Raw genomic sequence first — 13,311 nt, 5'->3', positions numbered from 1 at the left:
ACTCTTAGTGTGTTATAACTTCTAGTAAGTCATGACCTACTTTGATTATCTGAGGAATACTTGAGATCCCCTCCATATAGGGAAAATACACGGATGTACACACAGATTTGCACGTAGTTTATAGGGCTTCATCATTCACCCTAGTTCCTCAAGCCTATTTTGGACCATTTAGGCATCCTTGAAGCATAAGTGAAGAATCCTCACAAGATGAGAAAATCAGTAGTATTTCTTTGTCTAGAGATGCCTTTACTCATGTATAAATTTGTTTCTTATCTGTGATTGATGGAGAAAGCTGAGATAACTATTCTGAGAAAATGCTTCACATTTTTTTCTCCTTCAACTGACAATTTCCCAGTATTAAGATTCTTCTGTCTGTGGGACTTCTTGTACTCGTTACACTAGTTAAAGGTCTCCTGAGAAGGGTTTTTGCTAATGGGCTCTCATCCTCCTTTTGTACTAAATGAATCACTTCTTAGAAATCATAGCTTTATTGGTACTTAGAAAACTTGATTCCTAGAAGCAAAATTATATCATCTTTCTAAAAGTTTCAGGTTTCCCTCAGTTCTTTCTGACCAGTTCCCATTGGCAGTGCGAGTTGAAGGGACAGTTGGCGTCCAGCTAGTTTTTCTCAAAAGCCTCTTTATCTCAGAATCAGGCTGCTATTTGTTCATCTAGTGTTGTCCAAACAAAAGACCTGTGCTTTGAAAGATTGAAAACTTGTTTTGGCAGTTGCCTTGGTAAATACGAAGAGCTCTAGAGATGGGACCTGGGAACTTCTGCATCATTCTTAATTATATCCCTTAATGTGGTGAAGGGCCTGTCTCCTTCTCTTACTCCATTCATATTTAGAAAAATGCATAGACTAGCTGCATATTCTTTTAAAAAGTTACTACCTTAAGTGAATATTTCAGTTTTCTTTTACTCAAAGAGTGCCCTGAAATTCAGAAGCTATTTCAAAATGGCAGCTATAATGCACAGACTTATTGTTCTGCCAAGTTGTTTGAATTTATTTATTACTTAAAAGTAATGTCAGATGGTAAGGCTGCTTGTATTAATTGGATTCCTCATCGAGGCCCATCTGGTTTGTAACTTTTTTTTTTTTTAATGTGATAAACATGTTAAATTACTTACTGGGTGTATTTGAGGAACTTGGAATTTCAGAGACCAAAGGTAACGGGATCAAATTTAACTTTAAAATATGCAAGGAAAAGTTGCTCACTTTTGCCCAAAACATGTCTGTAATATTTTGTGTTCACTTGCTTTATTGGAGCTCTTTATCAACAGGAACTCTCCCTGGTGGTCTTAGAGTTTGAACATCTCAGACTTGGTTTATTTCATTCTGTATAACTATGTTGCTTTCTAAGAAATTAAAATGAACGTAAAAAGGGTCGCCTGGGTGGTTCAGTCAATCGAACCTCTGACTCTTGATTTGGGCCCAGGTTATGATCTCAGGGTCATAGGATCGAGCCCTGAGTCAGGCTCCATGCTGAACACAGAGTCTGCTTGAGATTCTTTATCTGCCTTCTCCCACTACCCTCACGCTCACTATCTCTCAGTCTCTCTCTGTATAAAAAATAAAATAAACCTTTTTAAAGAATGAAAGTAAAAAAAATTGTTATATATCATGGGGTCATTTATCAGCATCGGGGACACTTCTTTTCTGTCTTGTGTACAGAGTCAGAGAAGAGTCATGGTTGAAGATTGCACTGAGATTGGCAAAGCACAGCACTGGTTCTCAACTAGAGACCGTGTGCTCTACCCATGGGGACATGATGCATTTTCAGGGGCCATGTTTGGTTGTCACTCGTAGGGGGCAGTGGTATGCTCCTAGAATCTAGTGAGTAGAGATGCAGTTAAACCTCCAGGGATGTGGATAAACCTCCAGTTCATAAGGCAGCCCCCAGACAAAGAATTATCCTACCCAAAATGTCACTGCTGTGAGACTTTGGAGCAGAGAACGTGTATGTTTCGTTGGAATCGAGCCTTCCTTTACCTGTGTGGCATCACTTTGAGGATGTTTGAATCCTTGGATCTCCCTGCTTGAGAGGTTGTCCCATCTTCTTATGGATTTCAGAGAGGAAATGTACCTGGCCTGATGGGTGAGAACATTGCTAGTCTTGGTTCCTCGAGGTTCCACTTGAGGTTAAGTCATGACCTTGGGTATGGTACGCCTCAGTGCTCCAGCTCTGCAAGCTGAATTGTAAGCATAGCCCTGCAAGAATGTAGTCCTGCTCCCCAAGGGTCAGTGGCAACAAGCCCAACGTGGTCAGTTTTGCTGCTTCCTGGGAATTCCTCTGAGGTCACCTATAACAACTTCATACACATCCATACTCCCCACATTTTCCTGGCTGGGATCCTGGACTTGTTCTTAGAGTTTGTACACTTAAAAACATCCCATCTAATAGAAAAATAAGAGCCCTTCAAAAGTGGCTTTCTTTACAGCTCAATTTAAGTTAGGAAACACTCAGAATTGAATTGCAATGCCATGCCTAGGCATGTAGACCCAATTTGGATCCTCAGATGCCCTCCCCTCCTATCATGCGGCTTTAGTTCTAGCCGAGCAACAAATGTTTCTTAAGTACCTACTGTCATGTAGGCTCTGGGTTATAAAAGTGAACCAGAAAGGCAGTACCTTTAAGGTATTTGCACTCTGGTAATGAAACAGAAATTGGGCAAGCAGTCACATACAGTTGTGTTATATCAGTTGTGATACGGTCTCTGAAGAAGGGTGTTTTGTCATGAGATGTGGAAGACTTATAGACAGGCATTTATTAAGCTGTATTTATTAAGTGATATTTATTAAGATGGAAGACATGAGTTGGATCCTGCTCATAGAACAGGGGCATGCAAAGGCCCTGAGGCAGGAGATACTTGGTAAGTTGAAGGAGTGAAGGATCATTGGGGGTTTTGATAGGCAGGATAGTGGCCCTTCAAAATGTCCACTCACCCATCCCTGAATCCTGTGAATATATGTATTGCCTTACATGGCAAAAGGGGTTTTTTAGATATAATTAAGTAACCATAAAGTGAAAAGGATCAGAACATGCCAGTGATTAAAACAGTGGTAGGTCCTGTTCCCGTTCTTCCATGGCCATTTGATTTTGTATTACCTCTATGACCACAGTTGTGTATGGCAGCTTCTACTGTATCCTAAGTTTTCTCTCTGCCCCTGCTCACTCCCTGTTCTGTGATTGGTAACCTAAACAAAGGTTTGTGTAACACTAATAGGATTGAATCATGCGGTATTTTCACTACTAACTGAAGCTGGAGTTAATGCAAAGAGAAATCTCTGGATGAAACCTCTGATAGCTCCATTAAAGTGGAAGTTCATTGCATACTTGTTGTCTGAGGTAATTAAAATCCTGTTTATTACAATAAGAGATTGCAGGAGTTGTTGATCAGACTTATTGCTACTTTATGAGTTGAAGTCTTCAATAAGCTTAAAGATCCAAACTGATTGTGTGTGCCCTTTCCAGTGAAACTCACAGCTGGTTCATTTCAGCCCTGCTTAGAGCATCCTAGCAAGTGAAAAGGAGCAAAGGCATTTTTCCTAATAATACACCATGTACACATTACCATATGGTACAAGACTGCAGTCCCTTAGCTGAAACTCATGAGGCCAGAAGTTTCAGAATTGAGTATTTTTTCCAGAAAGGTATTACGGTGCATATGCTGTACGCATTACTGCGGACACATAGTGGGGTCTGGCACTCTACTCCTTGGACGCATCAGTAATCCTGCAACACACAGATGAATATTCATGCTAAGTGGGGAATCTCGGTATTCTAAATGGCTTCCCATCAGGTTTTGCCACCAAATTAGTTTTTGCCCTCAATTCATAAATAATAATAATAACAAATCACCTTTGGTCTTAGAAGCTTTTGAGATTTCATCATCACTGATGAAGAATTCATGGATCTGTGTTGTAAAACTGGATCCATAGCATGGCTCCCCTGGTTTAGGTTCCTAAGAACATGGGTTAGTTGCAACCGTGACACAAACACACTGGATTATTTGTCTCCCCAGTGGGTCCAGCAGGTGCAGGAACTATCCGGTGGTAGTGTACGGCCTTCTTAGAGTTAATTTTTGTTCGGGGGAGGGTAAGCATATACTAGTTTTAGGCTGACCTTGCTCTGTGATTCTTCCTCATTTTAACATTCTGCTTAAGCCTGCAGTTGTCTTCAGTATCCACATCTTTGGGCCTGTTACTTTGACCGGTTCCTGTCTTCCCTCCTGTCTGCCTAGCTCCCATCTTTTTGCCTAGAGTCAGGCTAATGTTAACACCTTTCATTTTGTGAAATGGATCTTGGTTCTTTGAGTGTTTCTATTTATTACGCTCCGCTTAGACACGTATATTTCTACTGGGCCCCTAGATTATGTTCCCAGTGATTTGCATCTGCCTTGTCGCTCTCCACTCTTGTGCAAGCATGGTGGGCTATGACGCAACTCAGATGTGGGCCAGTCTACCAGAGGCTGAGCTCCCATAGCGACCCCTGACTTCCGTAGCCTGGTATTCTGGGGCACGGACTGAATGTTCAGGTTGGCTGGCACTCCTTTATGGAGTCATCCTTTTCTACTGGAAATAAATTTAGATACAAAACACCTTCCTGAAGGTGTATTTTATATAATGGCCAATTTTAAAGGCTTGTTTTCCATTAAGGAAATCTGTTTACCTTTATTTAACTCCGTTTTTTCCCAGACTGGTATAAGCCCAGTGTCCCACTCCCCTCTCAGTTTAAGTTGGCATTATCGCTCTTTTGGAAATGAGATTTATAACTTTCTGCTGTCCTCTATTCTGTCCATATCCCTTGTAAGAAATGGAGGGATGTCTGAGTGATGCAGTCAGTTAAGCTTTTGACTCTTGGTTCTGGCTCTGGTCATGATCTTGGGGTTGTGAGATCAAGCCCCACATGGGGCTCCATTCTTGGCACAATGTCTGCTTAGCATTCTCTCTCCCTCTCCCTCTGCCCATCCTGTTCTTTCTCTCTCTCTCTCTTTCTCTGTCTCTCTAAAATAATCTTAAAAAAAAAGAATGGTTTCCCATTCAAATAAATGTTTCCAGAAGACACCAGTGATGATTTTGATTTCACTTATCTTGAAAATTATAAAACTAATTCGCCTTGTTCACAAAGCAGTTGTCGTTATAAACTCAATAGTGTCTCACTTTGTCTGTCATTAGAGAGAGCTGTCATTAAGGGAAGTTGAGGGGCACCTGGCTGGTTCAGTCAGCAGAACATCTGACTCTTGATCTCAGAGTTGTGAGTTTGAACCCCACATTGGGTGTAGAGATCATCTAAATAAATAAAACTACAAAAATAAAAGAAGGAAGATTGAGGTGTTTTCTATTAAAAATAAGTTTTGCCACTCATGCTGTTTCTTTCACCCTGCCTTCTACTTGACTGAAATTCCTGGAATTATTGCAGTTTCTCTGAAAAATTGCTTTGTTCCTGGAGAGTCCTTTGTGGTTATGCTAAAGGCATTGCCTGTTTCCCTTGTCCTTGCTCCTAATGAACACTGGAAGTGTCAAGGACGCTGTCCCTGGTTATCTGGTGTTTGCTGCTTTGTGGTGGGGCCGGTCGTGTTTTTCTTTGTAGTGACTTCCATTAAATAGTGACGGAATTGTCTGAAATATAATCAATGACTTTACTGAAATAAAGATCCCATTTTAGAGCAGAATGTTTCATCCTTTGCTAGTGAAATACTTGTTTTCCATCTGGCTGATCTTTTATGTGTATGTCCTGGGTTAATTAAGGGGAACATATGAAGGGGCCCTAATACTTAGCGTAAGCTTAGTGGTGAAGTAATGCCTCATTGTACGAAGCCAGGGAACTGATTTGGCAAGGCAGAAACAGCCTTGGCCCCTGGCTGCCATAATGTCCCACAGCACCCATCACACAAAGTCTTCCTTAGATGTGAACTTGGCTCGGGGCTGTTTTGATGGTGTATTGCTGACATGTGGTGTGCTGATACTGGATTGGATTATACTGAGAATCACAGAAAAGCAGATGACGGTGTGAAAAGAAAACCCAGTTAAATTGGAGATTATTTCGGTCTAAAAACTTGATGACCCCAGGGGAACCCTCAGACAACCAAAAAGAAGGCAGAGAGGTGATGGTAACGGTGTTGAAGGTGGTGCTGGTGGTTGAGATGGTGATGATGATGCTGTAGACACCACTTAATAAGCATTGCCTGAGTCAGGAATGTTCTAGATGTTACCTCATTTAATTTTCTCACCTGCCCTATGAGAGAGGTACCCTAAGTATGGGACAGCTGAGCTTCTGGGAAGGTAAGTGGCTTGGCTGAGGTTCACAGTCAGGACTTCAGAATCTAGACTTCAGTGTCTACCAGATCTTAACCAGCTTTCTTTTTAATTGGATAAGTCATTTCCTAGTTTTTCCTTGTCATTGCCTTAGGTTGTTTTTAGAATCACTGATGCAGTAGAAATAATTTTGCTGGAATTGTAACTGCTATTTATTGGATAACAGGGACGGTGGGAAAAGGATCAAAGGACTTCGTATGTTCAAAGTAGCTGAACCAGTAGTAAAACATACAGTGAGGAGAGGTGAGGGGAACTGGAAATGCTGTCAGCTCTTTGCCTAGAGATATGGTAGGAAACTCTACACATTTTATCTGGATCTGCCACTTCTGTCTATTTTTAATCACGTAGAACAACACTGAGAGAAAATATAATCGAGCCATTCGTTGTACTTTTTAATTTTTGGCAGCCATATTAAAAGAGGTAAAAAGAGGGTGCGTGGGTGTCTCAGTTGGTTGGGTGTCCGCCTTTGGCTCAGGTCACGATCACAGGATCCTGGGATCGGGTCCCTGGTTGGGCTTCCTGCTCAGTGAGGAGTGGGCTTCTCCCTCTGTCCCCTGTCACACTCATGCACCTGTGTGTGCTCTCATTTTCTCTCTCTCTTGCTCTCTCTCATGCAGATGTGTGTGCAAAAATAAATAAATAATTAAAATCTTAAAAAAAAAAGAGGTAAAAAGAAACAAGTGATTTTACTTGAGTTGAATAATTCATTCTATTTTTGCAATTTGTGGTATATAATTGTTACAAAATCAATTAAATTTCAGTTTATTTTAACAATCTATTATTGTTGCCCTAATACATCAAAATATTACTGTTTCAACACATAATCAAATAAACAATTATTTCTGAGCTATTTTCATTCCTTTTTTTTAAAATTTTTTTGCACTCCTTTTTTTGTACTATCTTTTCAGTCTGGTGTGTATTACACACTAACAGCACATCTTAATTTAGACTGGCCAATTTTCAAATGCTCAGTGCCACACACCATACCTGAAACATGCAGATGTGAGGGCTCCAGGCCACTCATGGACTTTAGATGATAAACTAGCCAAAGGACTGACAAAAATTCTCTAGGAGGACTTTTTATGCCGAATCTGTAGTAATTTTCACGTATGTTTTTCTTCCCCCAACCAAACAATAGATACTATTAGCTTTGCGCTGTGATCTGACCTGGTTGGTGCAAGTCTTCACCTAGATGTGATGCCAGCATTTTTTTTTCTGAGTAAGCTTTCAGTAGTTTCCCATTTATTTGCTTGTATGTTTATTTATTTATTTATTTATTTAAAGACCATTTGTTCCCAGGACTTTGGACACTGTTTTTCTCAGAATCTATTTTCCAAGCTGAGGAACTCAAATAAAGCCCGCTCAGGGAGACCTTTGTGCACCAATGGTAGAGACCTCCGGCGGCTAGATCAGATAGATTGTAAATTCAGGGTCAGGAGGGTTTATGGACATAAGGCTCAGAGACACCCCTCCACACCCCCACCCCTGCACTTGTTTTGTTTTTCCCCTATCCTGTCAAAATTTGAGCAGGAAGGTTTCAAGCCATCTTAAATCTAAAGCCTTTAGCAAGTTCTTTAATGCCACTGACACTCAGAAAGAACAGTGAGGAAGATTTATAAGGAACAGAAAGAAGACAGGATTGAAAGAAAATCTATTTCCCCTTTGAATCCCCAGCATAGAATTTCATAGATTTCCGCCCCCCATCCCCACCCTTTAATAGAAAGGAGAGGAAACTTCCTGAAGCTTCCCTTCCTGGTTGTAAGGCCTGGCACTTTGTTGAGCGGAGATATAGCTTTGGGTACATTTACTATGACATAGGGAGACCAGCTGGGCAAATTCACCAAAACCTTATTTTACTTAAAATTAAAAATTTCATCTCTTGAATGTTTGAGGATGACTTAGAATACAGGGCTTTAAAACTCAGGCTTTAGAGATATTTGGGTTAATAGTGAAATGACTCCTAAATCCCACCTCTTACTAGGTAGAGCTTTGATTTCTGAATCACCCTATTAAAACCTTTACTGCATTTATAAAGTTCAGTATTTCACGGAATCTTCTTACTGTATGCCTCGGTGTCCACTGGTCCCTGATCAAAGAAGGCCAGGGGTGAAAGAAAACTCATCCTGCTACTTCCTGCCACTTCTCAGCCTGTTTCTGCCTTTAAATTTGCTCAAGTCTCTGACTCTACCTCTGATCACTTTATTTATTCATATTTATTTATCAGCAGGGTAATTGTGGAGTAAACATCAGAACCATATAGCAGCCCTGGTACATTTTCAGGACTGCATTAGTTAGTCTAAATGCTCTGTACAAAAAGTATGTGTCAGATATATTTAGGAAATGCTGCCTACTATACCTTTCTCTTGGAGCTTGATCATGGGTTAGCATAGTAAAATTATTAACAAAAAATCCAGCAAGGGAACTTGTTCAATTTGCATGTAACAGGAATCTCCCAAACTCACTTGACCATTTTGTTTTATTTTGTTTTATTTTAATTGTAATTTCCTGAGAGGCGATTGATAAGGAGAATTTCCTGCATCCACATAATTCAGTGGGGAGCTCTTTTCCGTACCTTGATGCTATATATAATGTTTAAATTACATTCTTATACTCTTCATTCATTTCTAAATTATCAACAGCATTCATTCAGTTGATGAATAGAGCCTTCTCTGTGTAGGCCAAAGAATGCCCTGGCCTCAGGCAGCTTTTATTTCAGTAGGTGCTAAGGCCCTGAGGCAAAAGCATGCTCTGCAGGTTCAAACAACCAAAGGGTAGAGTGATAGTGCAGTCAGCAAAACAGTGGTCCGGATGATATGAGTCATGGGGGACCATGGACAGCTCTGTGACTTTTATTCCAAGTGAGGTGGAAAGCCCTTGGAATGTCCTTAGCAGATAGTGGACATTACCTGCCTTACATTTTAGAAGGATCCTTCTGGCTGCACTTGACCATAGCAAACACCTGCAGACACTGAATTCAGAAGGTGATTATGATATTTCAAGAGGGGTGATGGTGGCCTGTGCTAGAGATGGATATATGGAGAAGAGGTCAAATTCAGATTATTTTTAGGGAAGGACATGCTAAGCAAGAGAGATAAGACAGGGATGCTTTTCCCTAGTGATAAAGTTTGTATTTCCTGTTGAAAAAAAAAAAAGGCAATTTTAGGATAAAAAAAATCATGGATCGTTGACCAGTCTGCAATATTTTATAGCATTTCATTTCATTTTTAAAAAATTCTTTTAAATTGTTGGGACGCCTAGGTGGCTCAGTGGGTTAAGCCTCTGCCTTCGGCTCAAGTCATGATCTCAGGGTCCTGGGATCGAGCCCTGCATCAGGCTCTGCTCAGTGGGGAGCCTGCTTCCCTTTCCCTCTGCCTGCTTCTCTGCCTACTTGAGATTTCTCTGTGTGTGTCAAATAAATAAATAATAAATAAATAAAAATAAAATAAAATCTTTTAAAAAATCTTTTTAAAAATTAAAAATAAAATAAAAACAGCTTTCTGCCTACTTGTGATCTCTCTCTCTGTCAAATAAATAAATAAAATCTTTAAAAAATTCTTTTAAATTGTTGATTATGTAATAACCCCAATTTTTTAGTGTTGTGGATTATAGACCAGTTCTGATTACATGCTATCTCTTGTACACCAAAAAAGAATGTGAGGGCAGTTGGGTGACTCAGTGGGTTGAGAGTCTGATTCCTGGTTTTGGCTCAGGTCATGGTATCAGGGTTCCTGGGATGGAGCCCTGCATTGGGCTCCATGCTTAGGTGGGAGTATGCTTCAGGATTCTCTCTTTCTGCCCCTCCCCACCTCTAAAATAAATCAGTCAGTCTTTAAAAAAAAAGAAAAAAAAAGAAGAAGAAGAAGAAGAATGTCCCATAGTGAACTGATGAAACACAAAGTAATAAAACAAAGCCCCTTTTTAAAGTCTTGCTTGGAGTTAATAGATGTAAGTGCTTCACGCAGGACTGGGCACAGGCTAAGAGCTCGCTCAGTCTTAACTGCTGGTATTGTGTCCACATCCTCTACTTAAATTGGGAAACACATCCTCAGTCCATCTATTTATTTTCTTTGCTACAGTCTTCACCCTGGTTCTTTGCTACAGTTTTCACCGTGTCCCCCTTTGACCATTGCTACAGATTCCAGAGAGCTCTCTCTTGGCCCCACCACTCAGTCCTTATCTAGTAACCAGCGTTCTTCAAAGCACTTGAATCGCATTATGTTTTTAAAAAATCTCCCAGTGGTTTCCAGTCACATGTTGAATAAATCCAAAGATCCCACTGTACCCTACAAGGCCTTACCAGATGTGGCTCCTACTCCTCCCACCCCTTTCTCCCGACCTCGTTTTCAGTGGGTCTAGAATGTTCTCTCCCCTATTATCTCTTCTTGTGGCTCATTCCTTTCTAAATCCTACCCATGGTGACATCCCATGCTCTCTCCTCTTAACTCAGTTGCTTTGTTTCCTATTACCCAGCTTCATTTTCTTCGTAGCACCCATCACTTTTTGAAATTACTTATTGATTTGTTTACTTGTTTATTAACTTGCCTCCCTCACCCCTACCCCCCCGCATGGCATGTCAGCTCCTGGAGGGGAGGGGGCCCTGTCTGTCTTGTTCACTGCTGAGTCTTTGCTGTCGATGGATACAGTCTTATAAAAGAGTCAGCAGCGATACGTATTAAGGAACCAGCATTCTCGTAGTGTATCCTCATCTTGTCTCAGTGGCTTTAAAGGGTAAGGAGCTCGAAATCCCGTGAAGAAAAACCTGTAATTCATTCATGAAAAGGACATTTAAGGAAGCAAATCCTCCCCTAAAACTACCTCTCGTATTAAGGGCGTGAAAGACCCAAATAAATTAGTTACTCCCAAATAAACCCATTCATCCTGTTGCCTAATGCTGTGAGGCTGAAGGTTAGTCGTGCAGCTCACAAAAATGATCTTTTTAAGGTCTGTTCTTCCAGAGGGTAGCTCTTATATTAACACCCATTACATCTACATATCAAGACAGATTGTTCCAATTAGTCAATGAGGTCCAGGTTTTTGAGAGCTGTTAATATGTACATGAGCAATTACTGTAGCAGAGTTAAAAGGCGTGCCTTTGGGAATTTTAGATTGAGATTATCAGTTTCATTCATGAGCTAAGGCAGGAGCCCTGAGAGTTATGTGCTGCATTTCTCTGCAGATTCGTTCGCTAGAAGGTTCTCTAATGCCTATACATAAAATTTTATGAAGTTGCCAGTTTCCTGTCCTCTGCCCTGGTCTCACCCCATCCCAGACGAGTACCTGCCTCTGTAATCCTTGAGAACCATGCATTTTGATAAGCACTCGGGACCTTCATAGTGAAGAAGACAAATAAGTCCTTGACTTCATGATACCCAAGAGACCAGCAGAGTGGATCTTTAAAAAAAAAAAAAAAAATAATAATACATAATAATGTATTATTTGCCCCAGGGGTACAGGCTTGTGAATCATCAGGCTTTCACAATTCACAGCACTCACCATAGTACACACCCTCCTCAATGTCCATCACCCAGCCACTCTATCCCTATCCCCACACCCCCAGCAACCCTCAGTTTGTTTTGTGAGATTAAGAGCCTCTTATGGTTTGTTTCCCTCCCAGTCCCATCTTGTTTCATTTTTTCCTTCCATACTTGCTACGACCCCCCACACTGCTTCTCAGATTCCTTCTATCGGAGAGATCATAGGATAGTTATCTTTCTCTGATTGACTTATTTCGCTCAGCATAGTACATTTTAGTTCCATCCGGGTCATTGCAAATGGCAAGATTTCATTTCTTTTGATGGCTGCATAGTATTCCATTGTCTATATACCCTGCATCTTCTTTGTCCATTCATCTGTTGGTGGACATCTAGGTTCTTTCCATAGTTTGGCTATTGTGGACATCACCAGGGTGGATCTTAACCAGAAGTTACTTCAAAATCGAGCAGGCATTTAAAACTTTTTTCTAAAATCAAATTTATATAGTTCTCATTCATTCCTTACTACTGGTGGATGGAAACAAAACAAAACAAAAACACTCATTATCAGTCCACTTTTCCACATTCGGATAAAATGTTCTGTACTCCTCACTTGAACAACATACTCTCCACTGTGCTCAGAGTTGCAGCGTTTGCTAGAATCTGATGATTTATGCAAGAACTGGGTTTGGAGTCAAATAATAGATGATATGTAGTCTCTGGGAAGTGGCTCCCTCTTTCCTATAGACCAGTCTGTTTAAATGATTGAGGCTAAGTCAGTGTCAAATGTGCCTGAAGTTCCCACATTTGAATTAAGATATTGTTGCCTCTTCAAATGGTAACACAAGGGAAAGGACAAAATATGAGCATTTTATCTCTGTTGAACACATTAATAAAACTCATCAGATCCACTTCTCATTTGGGTGGGAAGTAGACTCTGAGGGGACACAGCAGGCTGGATGAGACACTAACCAGGGAAGAACGAGGCCCCAGATACCGTGTAAATGAGGATGTGGACTGTGGAGAGAAACCTTCAGATCTTGAAGACACATTGGATTGATCTATGCTGGTACTCGAGTCGGCCTCATCTGGAGAGTAGATGATTAACACCAACCATGGTGTGTAGATAGAGCGTGATTGCGGGTCTCGAAATTTTGAAAGGGGTTCTTGTGGAAGAAGGAATCCCCTTAGTCTTTGGGGGTGCAAAGTGAAACCAGGACCTATAGAAACAGACTCTACTGAAGAAACTGGTTACAGCTGGGGGATAGCACTCTGGCCACATAATTCAGAAGAAATTTTCAAAATCACATTCCCCCAGTGCCTCGGGGAACCTCCTGCATTATGTGTGGAAAAGGAGATGTTCCCCCCTTTTTTTTTAATTAAAAAAAATTTTTTTTGTTTTTTAATTTATTTAACAGACAGAGATCAGTAGTATGCAGAGAGGCAGGCCGAGAGAGGGGAGGAAGCAGGCTCCCTGCCAAGCAGAGAGCCTGATTCAGGGCTCAATCCCTGGACCCTGGG

The 13,311-nt window shown here is 40.8% G+C and overlaps 1 protein-coding gene across 5 annotated transcripts in view; it reads left to right on the top strand.

Annotated features, from left to right (window-relative positions):
* The window catches only part of PTPRG (protein tyrosine phosphatase receptor type G), a 698,698-nt gene that overhangs the window by 420,077 nt on the left and 265,310 nt on the right, over window positions 1–13,311 (top strand). The window lies entirely within an intron of this gene.

This window comes from Mustela putorius, unplaced genomic scaffold (assembly GCF_011764305.1).
Source record: "Mustela putorius furo isolate JIRA1106 unplaced genomic scaffold, ASM1176430v1.1 tig00000095_pilon_pilon_pilon, whole genome shotgun sequence".
In the NCBI taxonomy this organism is placed as follows: Eukaryota; Metazoa; Chordata; class Mammalia; order Carnivora; family Mustelidae; genus Mustela; species Mustela putorius.
Note: the sequence above shows the minus strand (reverse complement) of the source record. Positions and strands in the feature narration are given on the sequence as shown.